Source organism: Podarcis vaucheri (genome assembly GCF_965113315.1).
Source record: "Podarcis vaucheri genome assembly, chromosome: 1".
NCBI lineage: Eukaryota > Metazoa > Chordata > Lepidosauria > Squamata > Lacertidae > Podarcis > Podarcis vaucheri.
The window spans coordinates 18,428,292-18,440,959 of record NC_138759.1 but is presented as its reverse complement, the minus strand read 5'-3'; the positions used below and the strand labels follow the sequence as shown (position 1 = coordinate 18,440,959).

At 43.6% G+C, this 12,668-nt stretch overlaps 1 protein-coding gene across 1 annotated transcript in view; it reads left to right on the top strand.

Annotated features, from left to right (window-relative positions):
• The window catches only part of EML1 (EMAP like 1), a 140,385-nt gene that overhangs the window by 31,984 nt on the left and 95,733 nt on the right, over positions 1–12,668 (top strand). The window lies entirely within an intron of this gene.

Genomic DNA, 12,668 nt, shown 5'->3' with positions numbered 1-12,668 from the left:
TGAGTCTAGAGTGAGCAGAGGGAAGGACTTTTGGACAAGGGCCAGATAGGAACTGCCAACAGGTCTTCCTCATTGCTGATGTACAACTTCATAAATGTTCGTGCTGATTGCGAAGGTGACAGTGGCGTAGCGTGGGGGTGCGGGGGTGCGGCCGCACCGGGCGCAACATCTGGGGGTTAGGGTTAGGGGGCACAAATCCACGGGTTAGGGGGCGCAAATTACTTGCCTTGCCCCGGGTGCTGACAACCCACACTACGCCACTGGAAGGTGAGATCCTTGCAGCTTTTCTGACTGCCTTCTGTTTACAGCATGAACTAGAAACTGTGGGTGCAATTCCTTCCAAGCAGTGCTTTTTTCCCCTGGGGGGATGCAGGGGTACACATACCACTAAACATTTTGTGAATCGAAGTTTGGCCTCATTGAGGGGCGGTATTTCAATATGAGTAGGAAAATGAGAGTACCCCTAAACATTTTTTTTAAAAAAGCACTGCTTCCAAGACTATTTTGCAAGGAATTCTACAGCGTTTCTCTAAGACAGCGTCTCACATACTGCTGACTCAAAACAATATACTGTCTGAGTTGTTTTTAAAAAAACCAGCAACTCATTTGTCAGCAAATCCCGCCTGCATTTTAGAGTTCATAACAAAAATCCCAAACCAAATGGGTTTTGCTGTAATTTATTGTCTAACAATGTTGCAAAAATGCTTTACAAATTAACCCTGTGTATAAACCAGGGTATGTATGTGATAACTTTGCATCAAAAAGCATATTATAATTATAATTTATTATTTATTATTTATACCCCACCCATATGGCTGGGTTTCCCCAGCCACTCTGGGCGGCTTCCAACAAAATATTAAAATACAATAGTCTGTTAAACATTAAAAGCTTCCCGAAACAGGGCTGCCTTCAGATGTCTTCTAAAAGTCTGGTAGTTGTTTTTCTCTTTGACATCTGATGGGAGGGCGTTCCACAGGGCGGGTGCCACTACCGAGAAGGCCCTCTGCCTGGTTCCCTGTAACTTGACTTCTCGCAGTGAGGGAACTGCCAGAAGGCCCTCGGCGCTGGATCTCAGTGTCCGGGCAGAACGATGGGGGTGGAGACGCTCCTTCAGGTATGGGTGGCCCTCTGCAATAACCACAAGTAGATTGGTGCATCCTTGCAATTAACTAATAAAACAGGAGCAGTTGAAGCTGGGACCTTTTGCATGCGAAGCAGGTGCTCTGTCCGTGAGCTACTGTCCTTCTGGCAATGTTTCATTGAAGCAGTTACTCAGGAAGTGTGATGCATTGTGGTGGCCTTTGGCAACCAGGTGCCCTCTAGCCGGCATGTGGCAGCTGATGGCCGTCGTAGTGCAAAACATCTGCCAAAGCTAATGATGCAGCCTTCCATGAACTACCACTTTGGACTGTGGATGAGAGACGGAAAAAAACCCAGCCAACCAAACGCTCCAAGCACCACGCCTTGAACGTAGAAAAGTAGCAAGATATAGAGAATGAGAGTGCATAGATATGTTTCTGGCAACTCAATGTGTGTCTCCTGCTTGCACGGTTAAGTTCCAGCTCATTTGGAATCAGAGCTAGAAACATTATATATGCTGTCATGACCTTGAGCATTCACTGCTGCACTTATTTCTATGTAGGGCTGCCCCTCAAGACTGCTAATTGTTAAATGAGTGTGAAATGGAGAACCTTAGAACCTGGACTGCAATATTATTTGCCCAGAGTTTACCATAGGGAGAGGGCTTGAATAATACAGTACATTTTATTCTCCCAGGTTGTTAGATGAGATGTTTCAGGGATTCCAACTGGTCCAGTTTCCTTTGGATTGAGATTGCTGGAAACTAATTGGCTTTTTGTAATGTTTAGTTTTGCTTACAAATATACAGGCTGAGTATAAGTACAGTATTAAGCAACCCAATCGTACCTCCCTCAAGTCCTCTGCAACCACAACTGACCTCCAGGACAACAGGCACCCAGGGCCACTTAGAGTGGCCACTTTACGTTTTGGCTTTTTTGGCAATGCACATCACCCCAAGGAAAAGGATGCCAATTTGCATCAAAATTGCACGCGCTCATTTTTAGATGCAAATTTGGAAAGAATTGCTCCCATTTAATACATTCACCCTAACAAGGAATAATATGACCTGGTGACCTATACAACCAAGTGTATTAACGCCATCCGATTCTTGTAGAGAACTGCTCAGTTCTTCTTTGCTCCCTGCCCTCCCTCAGCCCCCAGTCTCACCCAACCTATCAATCTGCTGTTCCTTGCACAGACTCCTTGCTTACATCCTCTCTACCTTGGGGGGTAGGGAATGGGGATAAGAAGGAAAAGGCCCCTTTCTCCAAACTGGCTTTCCTCTTCCAGAAGAAGTCTCTCCTCCTCATTCAGCGAAAGAGGGTCTGCAATTAGTTGCTACTACATTAATTGCAAGGGGCGCGGGTGGCGCTGTGGGTTAAACCACAGAGCCTAGGACTTGCCGATCAGAAGGTTGGCGGTTTGAATCCCCATGACAGGGTGAGCTCCCGTTGCTCGGTCCCTGCTCCTGCCAAGCTAGCAGTTCGAAAGCACGCCAAAGCGCAAGTAGATAAATAGGTACCGCTCCGGCGGGAAGGTAAACGGTGTTTCTGTGTGCTTGCCCTGGTTCGCCCGAAGCGGCTTAGTCATGCTGGCCACATGACCCGGAAGCTGTACGCCGGCTCCCTCAGACAATAAAGCGAGATGAGTGCCGCAACCCCAGAGTCGGCCACGTCCGGACCTAATGGTCAGGGGTCCTTTTACCTATTTACATTAATTGCTGTGACAATAGGATGTGCCTGAGTGAAAGCTGCTTGGCAGGTTCAGGCCCAACTACTGTCTCTCAAACCAAGGAGATGCAAGGCATCCACAGAGATCATAGGAATATGACTTCTATTGAGGGCTCAGCCGAACTTCCTTTTGCGCTACACTTTCCAGGTTCCGTGTTCAAGCAGTCTTTTCTTTTCTTTTTTTTTTTTTGCCCCACCGTTTTCCCCTGGAAAACCCACTGTTTACTGCTGAACAGGAGCAAACAGCAATTGGGCTTTCTGTGGATGGCAGTTTATTCTGATTCAGCGGTGAACAGTGGGTTTTCCTGGGGACAGTGGCGGGACAAGAATAATAACGAAAGCCCGGACACAGATCTGGAAACTGTGCCTCGAACATGTGGTACAAAAGGAAGTCTGGACAAGGCCAGAGCCAGAGCCCAGAATCCCAGCCCTACTTGGAGCTGCCGGGGATTGAATTTTGGACGTTCTGTATGCCAAGCAGATGTTCTACCTCTGACCTATGAACCTTCAGGGGATTCTGCACCAACTGCAACCAAAAATTGTATGGATGCTTTTTGTGTGTGTATGTTGTGTGTTTCAAGGCCCTGGTGTATTTTGCTGCTGTGGAATTACATCTCCCCTACGTGTCCCCAATACTGGCTGGTAAAAGAAATGCATGGCATGTTATACCCAACATTTCTCCAAACCTTGCAAGTGATGGCCAATGAACTGGACTGGGAATGGTGGAAATGATGAGCAGAATGATTTCACAGGGCATGTTTCTTTTAGGAGACATTACCAGGGAGGCGTGAAGGGGACATGTTGGTTGGCAGTAGCTGTTCGGTTGGGCCTTTACACCAGCCTGAAATTAGTGCTTGAACTCTGAGATACACATAAAAATAAACATAGTCACTGATTTCCACTTTGCATTGGTTCTGCATTTGTTAAATATAAGGAGAAAAACTGAAATGATCGAAGAACAATGTGTCCAGGTCTGGGCTGTAATGGGATTTTCCAGAAAATCACGATTCCCAGAAGGTTTTCGGTTGTTCTGTTTTTCAACATATGGCCAGGGCTAATTTTTAATAACAGTCACAGCTGTAAGCAGATCCTTAGCAGGCAGCGGGTTGCATATTGCTGTGTGCGCATGTGTATATTGAATGCTATCAAATTCCTCTCAATGCTATCATCATCTAGCACATCAATATTTTCACCACCCATACTTCTAAACATTAGCCCTCAACAGTGCTATCTCTCGACATCCTTGCCAAGCAGTGATTATTATGAATATGCATAAATCTCTTTCCTCATGCATTATTCACAAGGCATTCAAATATTTTAAGAAGTAGGCCAACCCACTGTGAATGCGAAATACAGAGGGAGGGTGGCAAGTGTGGAAAACCAGCTTTTCAGAGGGGAGTTTATCTAAATCTGCACCCCCTCTCTTCAGTGCAATAATTGCTCACATGAAAAGCATTGCCTATTTCTTCCTCCTCTTCTTCTTCTCCAAATGGACTTCTCTAATCCCTAGGATGCAGATCTTCCCAGTACAGTACAGGACTAATTTTTCACACACGGTGCCTTGGCTCTTTGAATATCAGTTGCTATGTTGTTTCTACAACAAGCAGTAATTGCAAAGGGTGAGATAAGCTACCTGAGTACAACCGCTGCCCTTAGTTATAAGAGATGTGAGCTTGAATTGTCTTCCATTAATTGGCACCTTTGTGCCTAGTGTATTATGCTCCAGGCATTCTACCAACGCTAGAAAGGGTATGCATGTACATGGCTGCCGGTAGCTACCTAATTTTCCAATTCAACACAAATAATAAAGCAGAGCCATTTTCGTTTGCCTGGGGAAAGTTCAGCGACAACACAGCACAGTTCTAACCATGCCTACTCAGAAGTAAGTCCTAATTAAATCAGTAGGGCTTACTCCAAGGTAAGTGGGATTGTTGTTTAATCATTTAGTCGTGTCCGACTCTTCGTGTCCCCATGGACCAGGCACTCCTGTCTTCCACTGCCTCCCACAGTTTGGTCAAACTCATGCTGGTAGCTTCGAGAACACTATCCAACCATCTCGTCCTCTGTCATCCCCTTCTCCTTGTGCCCTCCATCTTTCCCAACATCAGGGTCTTTTCCAGGGAGTCTTCTCTTCTCATGAGGTGGCAAAGGATTGGAGCCTCAGCTTCAGGATCTGTCCTTCCAGTGAGCACTCAGGGCTGATTTCCTTCAGAATGGAGAGGTTTGATCTTCTTGCAGTCCATGGGACTCTCAAGAGTCTCCTCCAGCACCATAATTTAAAAGCATCAGTTCCTCTGTGATCAGCCTTCTGGGGTTAGGTTTGCAGCTTTAAAAACAATGGGACAGCTCTGGATTCCACCAGAACTTTATTTACCGTGAATATGGTAATTCAGATGAATGAAAATGAGCTTTCTTGTGACAATTACATTCTCCAGCTAATTGACTCCAAGAGATTGCCTTGGAATATATAGAGGGCGGGCGGGGTAGGGAGATGACTGGCTATTTTGCATTCTGCATTGTGAGATTATCTGGATCCTAAAATACTTTGGGGGCATTTGTGGAAATTTGATTCGCAGGGTGCAGTGATCCAACTGAGGCATCTCAGTTTAAATGAAAGAATGCTGTCTTTGAAAATTAAACTTCTCGTAAATATCCGCATTCATTTGAGAGAAGGAATAGGGAGAGAATCCTGTTGACCTGGACACTTTTTCTGTGGTATAATTATTTCTCTGAATGATTTATACCGTGGCATGGATTCTTTGGGTTAATCCACAGAGGCTGGCAGGAGGAGAGCCTGGCCTTAGGCAGGGAGTGGAGTTTGGTTATATTTGACCCATTCCCAACATATCCCAGCTCAAAAAAAACAGGGGAACTCCTACCAATTTATTATGAAATGTTTGAAATAAAAATAAAGCAAAACTGCCCTTCATCGGACTGAAAACAGTTCACACATGCTATAAATACATGTTTAATATTCTCCCTCAAACCAATGCCACCCTTAAGAACAAAAGAAAAGGCAAGCCAAAAACAAAAAATTGAGGAAGAGTGGAAGTCGTTCCCAATAAAATTCCATCTATTATTTTATTTACTTATAATCAATTGTATGAACATAAAGAGAGATCTATAACCCCCCAAAAAAACAAAAGGCAGAATTATAGGCAAAAACAACAACAAAGCCACTGATGGTTTTTTATATTCAGAATACTGTAAATCCATAATCTATATTTGGGACTTATTTCCTGATCCTGTTACGCTGAACAAAGTTTTATCTATTTCCTCGTAAATATGTTCTCTCTCTCTCTCTCTCCTTGTCTACTTCTCATATAATAAGCTGATTTTGCCATTGTAGGAAATTCCCAGACCTTCTCCTACCATTCTCTGATAGGAGGCAAATACCCGCTTGCCTCCACTTTTTTCTTTTTTGCATATATTATCCTAGCAGCTGTTACCCATACAGGATGCTAACTCTCTATGCTCTCTCCTAAATTCCATCTAAAATTGCCATGCTGTTTTTTTAATGGGCTTACTTTATCACACATTTTTCATTGCACATGTTTATTTTTATAGCATTTGAAGGAACGGTTTCATTGTCTGCTTGAATCATGGGTGTTTGTATGTATTTTTGTCATTGGATTTTACACTTGTAAACTGCTTAGAATCCACTTTGGCAACTGAGTTGTATACTAGATAGATAGATAGATAGATAGATAGATAGATAGATAGATAGGTGGCATGTGCAAAAATAGCATGGAATGTTGAATCGAATGTTTCTCCTTGGGAAGAAATTCTTCAGCTAGGATCTTAAACTAGGAAAGGATTGATCCTGGTTTGAGATCTTAGTTAGTAAACCACAATTAAATCACACTTTTCCATTTTGGATATAAAAAGGAGCCATGGCTTATTATAACGGAAATTGCAGCACTGAAGTAAAGTGCCCTGAGACCTCCAGGTATAGGGCGATATACCGTATATATTCAACAAACAACAACAACGGGAGCATGTGGACTCAAAGCTCATTCACACCTTCCTAAACCATTGTTTAGCAAGCCAGGATGGTTATGCCCAACAGTGGGCGTTGCGTTCAATTAAATATTGTTATTGGTGGGGATGTATTCTTATAGACACTGCTACATCTAAATTAATTATTTTAATTTTAAGTGGGACTCTCAAGTACTGTTCTCATAGAACCCTAAGGTTCAATAGAAACAGTGCTGTAAACACGGGCCTAATGAACCATTAGCTAAATAGCCTCCAGGGTAGACCCCGGGAAACTGTGGTTACAGGACAATATGAGAGTGTGTCTCTATCCCTTTCCCCTTTTCCTATCACCCTATTGCCGTGAATGCAAATTATTGTAAGAAATCAAATAAATCTTAATTGTAAACTTGAAACTATTTTAACCCTTGCACAGCTGAGAACATGGTAGCTATTTCTGTTTCCGCATGAAAGTGGAAGCACTGGTTACATTCTTATCTGGAGATAAATTGTAAGTGTTTGTAACCTGTGCAGCAAGCAGAACAAATTTGCTGTTTATTTTGTGATGGGTGGTGCTATATATGTTTAAAATAGCGGGGCCCCACCAATAGGTGACTTGGCTGCATGATTCAGTCAAGGAAGAGCTGTTATCTTCACGATGTAACCTCAAAACGCCCCCTCGGTGGTTTGAACACGCAACCACAATCCATGTATTGAACAGAATGTGGTTCAAAGCAAAACAGTTGGATCAAGTAAAAATCAGGGTTGTTTTTTGAATGGGGGGGGGGCTATAATTGACTTGCTTCCTGTCGAGATGCCAATGGGCGCATTGCAAGGATGTCCCCAAATCGGCATCCATTATTTATGAGTCGGCAAGGCAAAATACAGTATTTTAAAAGATTAATGAAGCTCCCAGTTTGCACTAGAGTTTCGTGTTGCCGGGCAACAGTCCTGACGGCTGGTCATTTTGAGTTGGAGGAGTACTTGTATAATCATATTGATGCCAAAGGGGCTCCGTTGTACCTTCTGCCACCAAACCCCATGGGAGGTGGGATCAGACAGCTTCCCTTGGCGACAAGCTCATGAAAAGGCCACACCAGGGAGTGCGGAACTTAAGCTGGAAAAGCGGGGGGGGGGGAGTACGACTCAGCCTCACCCATGGGATATTAACCAAAAAAAGAGAAGAGACAGTTGCACCATTCCAGCACAGGAAGTGTTTCTTGGGTGAGAAAGGAGGCCAAACACAAAGATAAAGCACGGGTTTGATTGTAGGAGATTGTACTTAAAGAAGTACAAAAACGAGGCAGAGGAGATCGATTAAAGGTGAACCTAGACAGTGCTCATCTGAGCATCCTTTTCATTGCAGTTTACATATCCTCTGTCATGGAAACCAGAAAGTGGTACTTAATTAAATGGATACACCAAAGTTGAGAAGCCTTCTCGATGTCGTTCCCATCATTTCTGGCCATTGTAGTTGCATTGGAGACCAGCAACATCTGGAGGTTCCCCACTTCTGACATGCCCCTTTATCTAAAGTGCCAGACCTACAGTACACAGACTTGGGTGTAAGTTCCATAGGGCTGGCTCCAGAAAAACACGTTTGGGGAGAAAACAGGTGACCAAAACTGTTGCTTGGGGAGCATGGGTGTGGGACGAATGGAGTAGTGGGCAATATATTAGGGGAGTTATACACTTTTGTACACTTTTGATTATAGGTGCACAGAACTGGGAAGCACGTGTTCAGGGTTCAACATGTTCAGGGTTCAACTGAAGTTGCTAGAGGATGAGAAGAACGGGCCTGCGCTCAAATCTCTCTACCTTCCTTCTGTCTGTGCCCTTTGTAGCACACCCATGACACCACAGAAAGAATAAAGGTTATTTAGCTTATTAGCCATTTCCTGAAAAGAAGTCTCTCAGTGACCTAGGGAAAGGTTAAGAGCCATAAGGGCATTGCAGGATGTCAAAATGCTTGTTCAGCGATGGTACAACTCCACCAATCTGCTATTCCCCACCTGCCTGCCTTCTGTCTTATAAGCAGTGAGTGTGTGGCTATACCTGCCATTAGCAGTGATGAGATTCTTTTAGCCCTCCTGATAGTTTTTGGCTGGGTTATATGCCTGCTTTTCCTGCTCTTGTTATATTTGTGTATGTTCTAATTGTTGGTTTTAGCTGTTTGGGTGTGGGGTTCCTCCCCCCCCCCCTTGCTTCCTAAGTTGCCTTGAGTGCCTTGGGACTAGGTGACTGTTATTTTCTAAGAGATCACTTTCTAATATTGGGTCTCCCCGAGTTTAACTTCCAGCACCCCCAGTTAAAAGGATCTCAGTGGGGTCCCAGGGCTGGGAAACACCTCTTCCTGAGACCTTGCAGAATCACTGTCAGTCAGAGAGGAGACAGTCCTAAGCCAGAACAGCTATTGGCCTGATTAAATATAGGACAGTGTGGTAAGAGTGGCAAGAGTGTTGGACTAGGACTAGGGAGTTGTTGTTGTTGTTTAGTAGCTTAGTCGTGTCCGACTCTTCATGACCCCATGGACCACAGCACGCCAGGCACTCCTGTCTTCCACTGCCTCCCGCAGTTTGATCAAACTCATGCTGGTAGCTTCGAGAACACTGTCCAACCATCTGTCGTCTCTTTCTCCTTGTGCCCTCAACCTTTCCCAACATCAGGGTCTTTTCCAGGGAGTCTTCTCTTCTCATGAGGTGGCCAAAGTATTGGAGCCTCAGCTTCAGGATCTGTCCTTCCAGTGAGCACTCAGGGCTGATTTCCTTCAGAATGGATATGTTTGATCTTCTTGCAGTCCATGGGACTCTCAAGAGTCTCCTCCAGCACCATAATTCAAAAGCATCAATTCTTGGCGATCAGCCTTCTTGATGGTCCAGCTCTCACTTCCATACATCACTACTGGGAAAACCATAGCTTTAACTATATGGATTTTTGTCGGCAAGGTGATGTCTCTGCTTTTTAAGATGCTGTCTAGGTTTGTCATCGCTTTTCTCCCAAGAAGTAGGTGTCTTTTAATTTCGTGACTGCAGTGATCATGGAGCCCAAGAAGGTAAAATCTGTCACTGCCTCCATTTCTTCATCTTCTATTTGCCAGGATGTGATGGGGCCAGTGGCCATGATCTTAGTTTTTTTTATGTTGGGCTTTAGACCATATTTTGCACTCTCCTCTTTCACTCTCATTAAGAGGTTCTTTAATTCCTTCTCACTTTCTGCCATCAAAGTTTTGTCATCTAGGACCAGTGAGATCAGGATTCAAATCCCTGTTCAGCCATTAAACTCAGTGGGTGACCTTGGGCCAGACATCTACTTTACAGGGTTGTTGTCGTTGGGAGGAGGAGACTATGCATGCCACCTTGACCTCCTTAAAGGAAAGGTGGTATAAAAATGGAATAGAATAAATAAATGAAATAAAAGGCAGCTGGACTAGGATATCGGCCGTCTCTGAATCTGAACATTGCTATTGAAACATGCTGGTGTACAATTTGCCCAATGAGACTTTGAATGCTCTTTCTGTTCTTTCTGAATCATAGCCTCATAATTCCTATACATCACAATATTTCCCCATTGCCATAGTGACTGCTTGGTAGAAAGGCAAAAAACTTTGAGTTGTGGCAGGGTTTCAGCGCACTCAAGACCACCCCCCTCCCAAAGCCTGAAGCTTGGCTCGCATTATTTGTTTACATCATCAAGCTATTTATTGCTCCCATCACCTTCCTCAATGAGATCATTTAGTTAAGATGATGTTCTTTATTGGAGTAGCCTCAGCAAATTACAGAAGCATCTGTTTCTTTGGGGGAGGGGGGATTTCTCTTAGTTGCTGGAACAAAACTAGCCAAAGAAAATTTTGTCACCCGAGGAAATAACTTTGCTTCAATTTAAATTTTTTTTTGCGGTTATGGTTTTCCCTCTTCTCCCTTGTTCTTTTCTTAAAAACAACAACTCCACAGAAAAATAAGGAAGGTGACGTATGCAGCTAAATATACAGAAATGAGAAAACAATATTAACAGATAGCCGGAATGACATGAAGCAATATGATGGTGCACGATTACACTGTTTTTCTTGTATTTATGAGTTTTGGCTGGCTTGATCACTGTGAATGTGTGGTCAGGGACAAAACTAAAATGCTAATTTTCACCTGCAGGGGGTAGGATCTGAAACAAATTATCTGCAAGGGAGGGGGCATGTGAAACACAGTAGTTTGGGGTTTAAATGGACAGAGAAAAATAGAACAGGATAACTGAGAGTTATAGCTGGACTTAGCAGAAACCGAAGGTGCAGACTTGAATAGGTCTCTGGAAATCTATCTGCTGCCTTTTTTTCTTTCTTTTTAAAAAGAAAACTGGTTTATTCCAATAGGCTCTCCTCGTTTATATTTGCAAATCTAGCAAATACTTCAAAGGGACTGTAAGTCCCCAGTGTTTTCATCCTGAAGAAACTAAAGAACAATTAATATATAATAATAATAATAATAATAATAATAATAATAATAATAATAATAATAATTCATTATCATCATCATCGAGTCATTAATCATCTCAGGGGAGCGCATGAAAAACAGCAGTTTGGGCTTTGAATGGACAGAGAAAGATAGAACAGAACTGAACTTGCATCTAGATTTAGTGGAAACTGAAGGTGCAGATATCTGGTGGGTCTGTCTGCTTTTCTTTTTTGAAAGGAAACTGGTTTATTCCAATAGGCTCTGCTCGTTTATATTGGTAAACCTAGCAAATGCTTTAAAGCAACTTTAAGTCTCCAGTGTTTTCATCCTAAAGAAATTATTATTATTATTATTATTATTATTATTATTATTATTATTATACATAACAATTAAATAATAATAATAATAATTCATTGTCATCATCATATATTTATTAGTAACTTTCTATACAAGAGGGACATGGGTGGCGCTGTGGGTTAAACCACAGAGCCTAGGACTTGCCAATCAGAAGGTCGGCAGCTCAAATCCCCGCAATGGGGTGAGCTCCCGTTTCTCGGTCTCTGTTCCTGCCAACCTATCAGTTCGAAAGCACATCAAAGTGCAAGTAGATAAATAGGTACCACTCCAACGGGAAGGTAAACGGTGTTTCAGTGCGTTGCTCTGGTTCGCCAGAAGCGGCTTAGTCATGCTGGCCACATGACCCGGAAGCTGTACGCCGGCTCCCTCGGCCAATAAAGCGAGATGAGCACCACAACCCCAGAGTCGGCCACGACTGGACCCTTTACCCCTTTACCTTTAACTTTCTATACCACTGCCTTAAGGGTGATGTAGGAAAAGGTAGGGAGGAAAGACTGGGTGAAATCTGAAATGCTTCCCAAAGGGGTTCAGTTTTCAAGTGTTCCAAGTATTCACCATCCCCTCCCCCAAGGCCCAAAACAAGTCAAGATGGCAACAGTGGGTGATCCCAGAATCAAGCCCAAGAATCTCTGGCAGGAAACTGATGTAATGCACATCATTTCCAAGGAGGGGAAAGTGTCCTGGGGCAGGGGAAAGTACAGATGGAGCCAGAACCCTACACAATCGAGACAAGCACAACGTTGCCAGCAGTCTACCTTGATCCTGCTCACAAGCATTCGGGCAGGCGTGCTCCTACCTGCCAACGTCCCTCTTTGAATGCTTGCAATGATGTCATTATAAATAATTGCTCGGAAATAGCTGCTTGTATCCCTCTTCTTTGACTTTACCTGTTCCAAGGCTTCCTTTGAAGCGATAATCATTTTCATGCCTGACGGCTTCATATTCAGCTTCAGTTCTCTTCAGGCTTTTTTTTGCTTCAGCGGCTGCTTGTTTTACATGCCCTCCCACCTCCTCAACCTGGGTTCTTGGCATTTCTGCCACTGCCGTCTAGGAATTTAATGCACAGTCTCTGCTCTCTCACTCT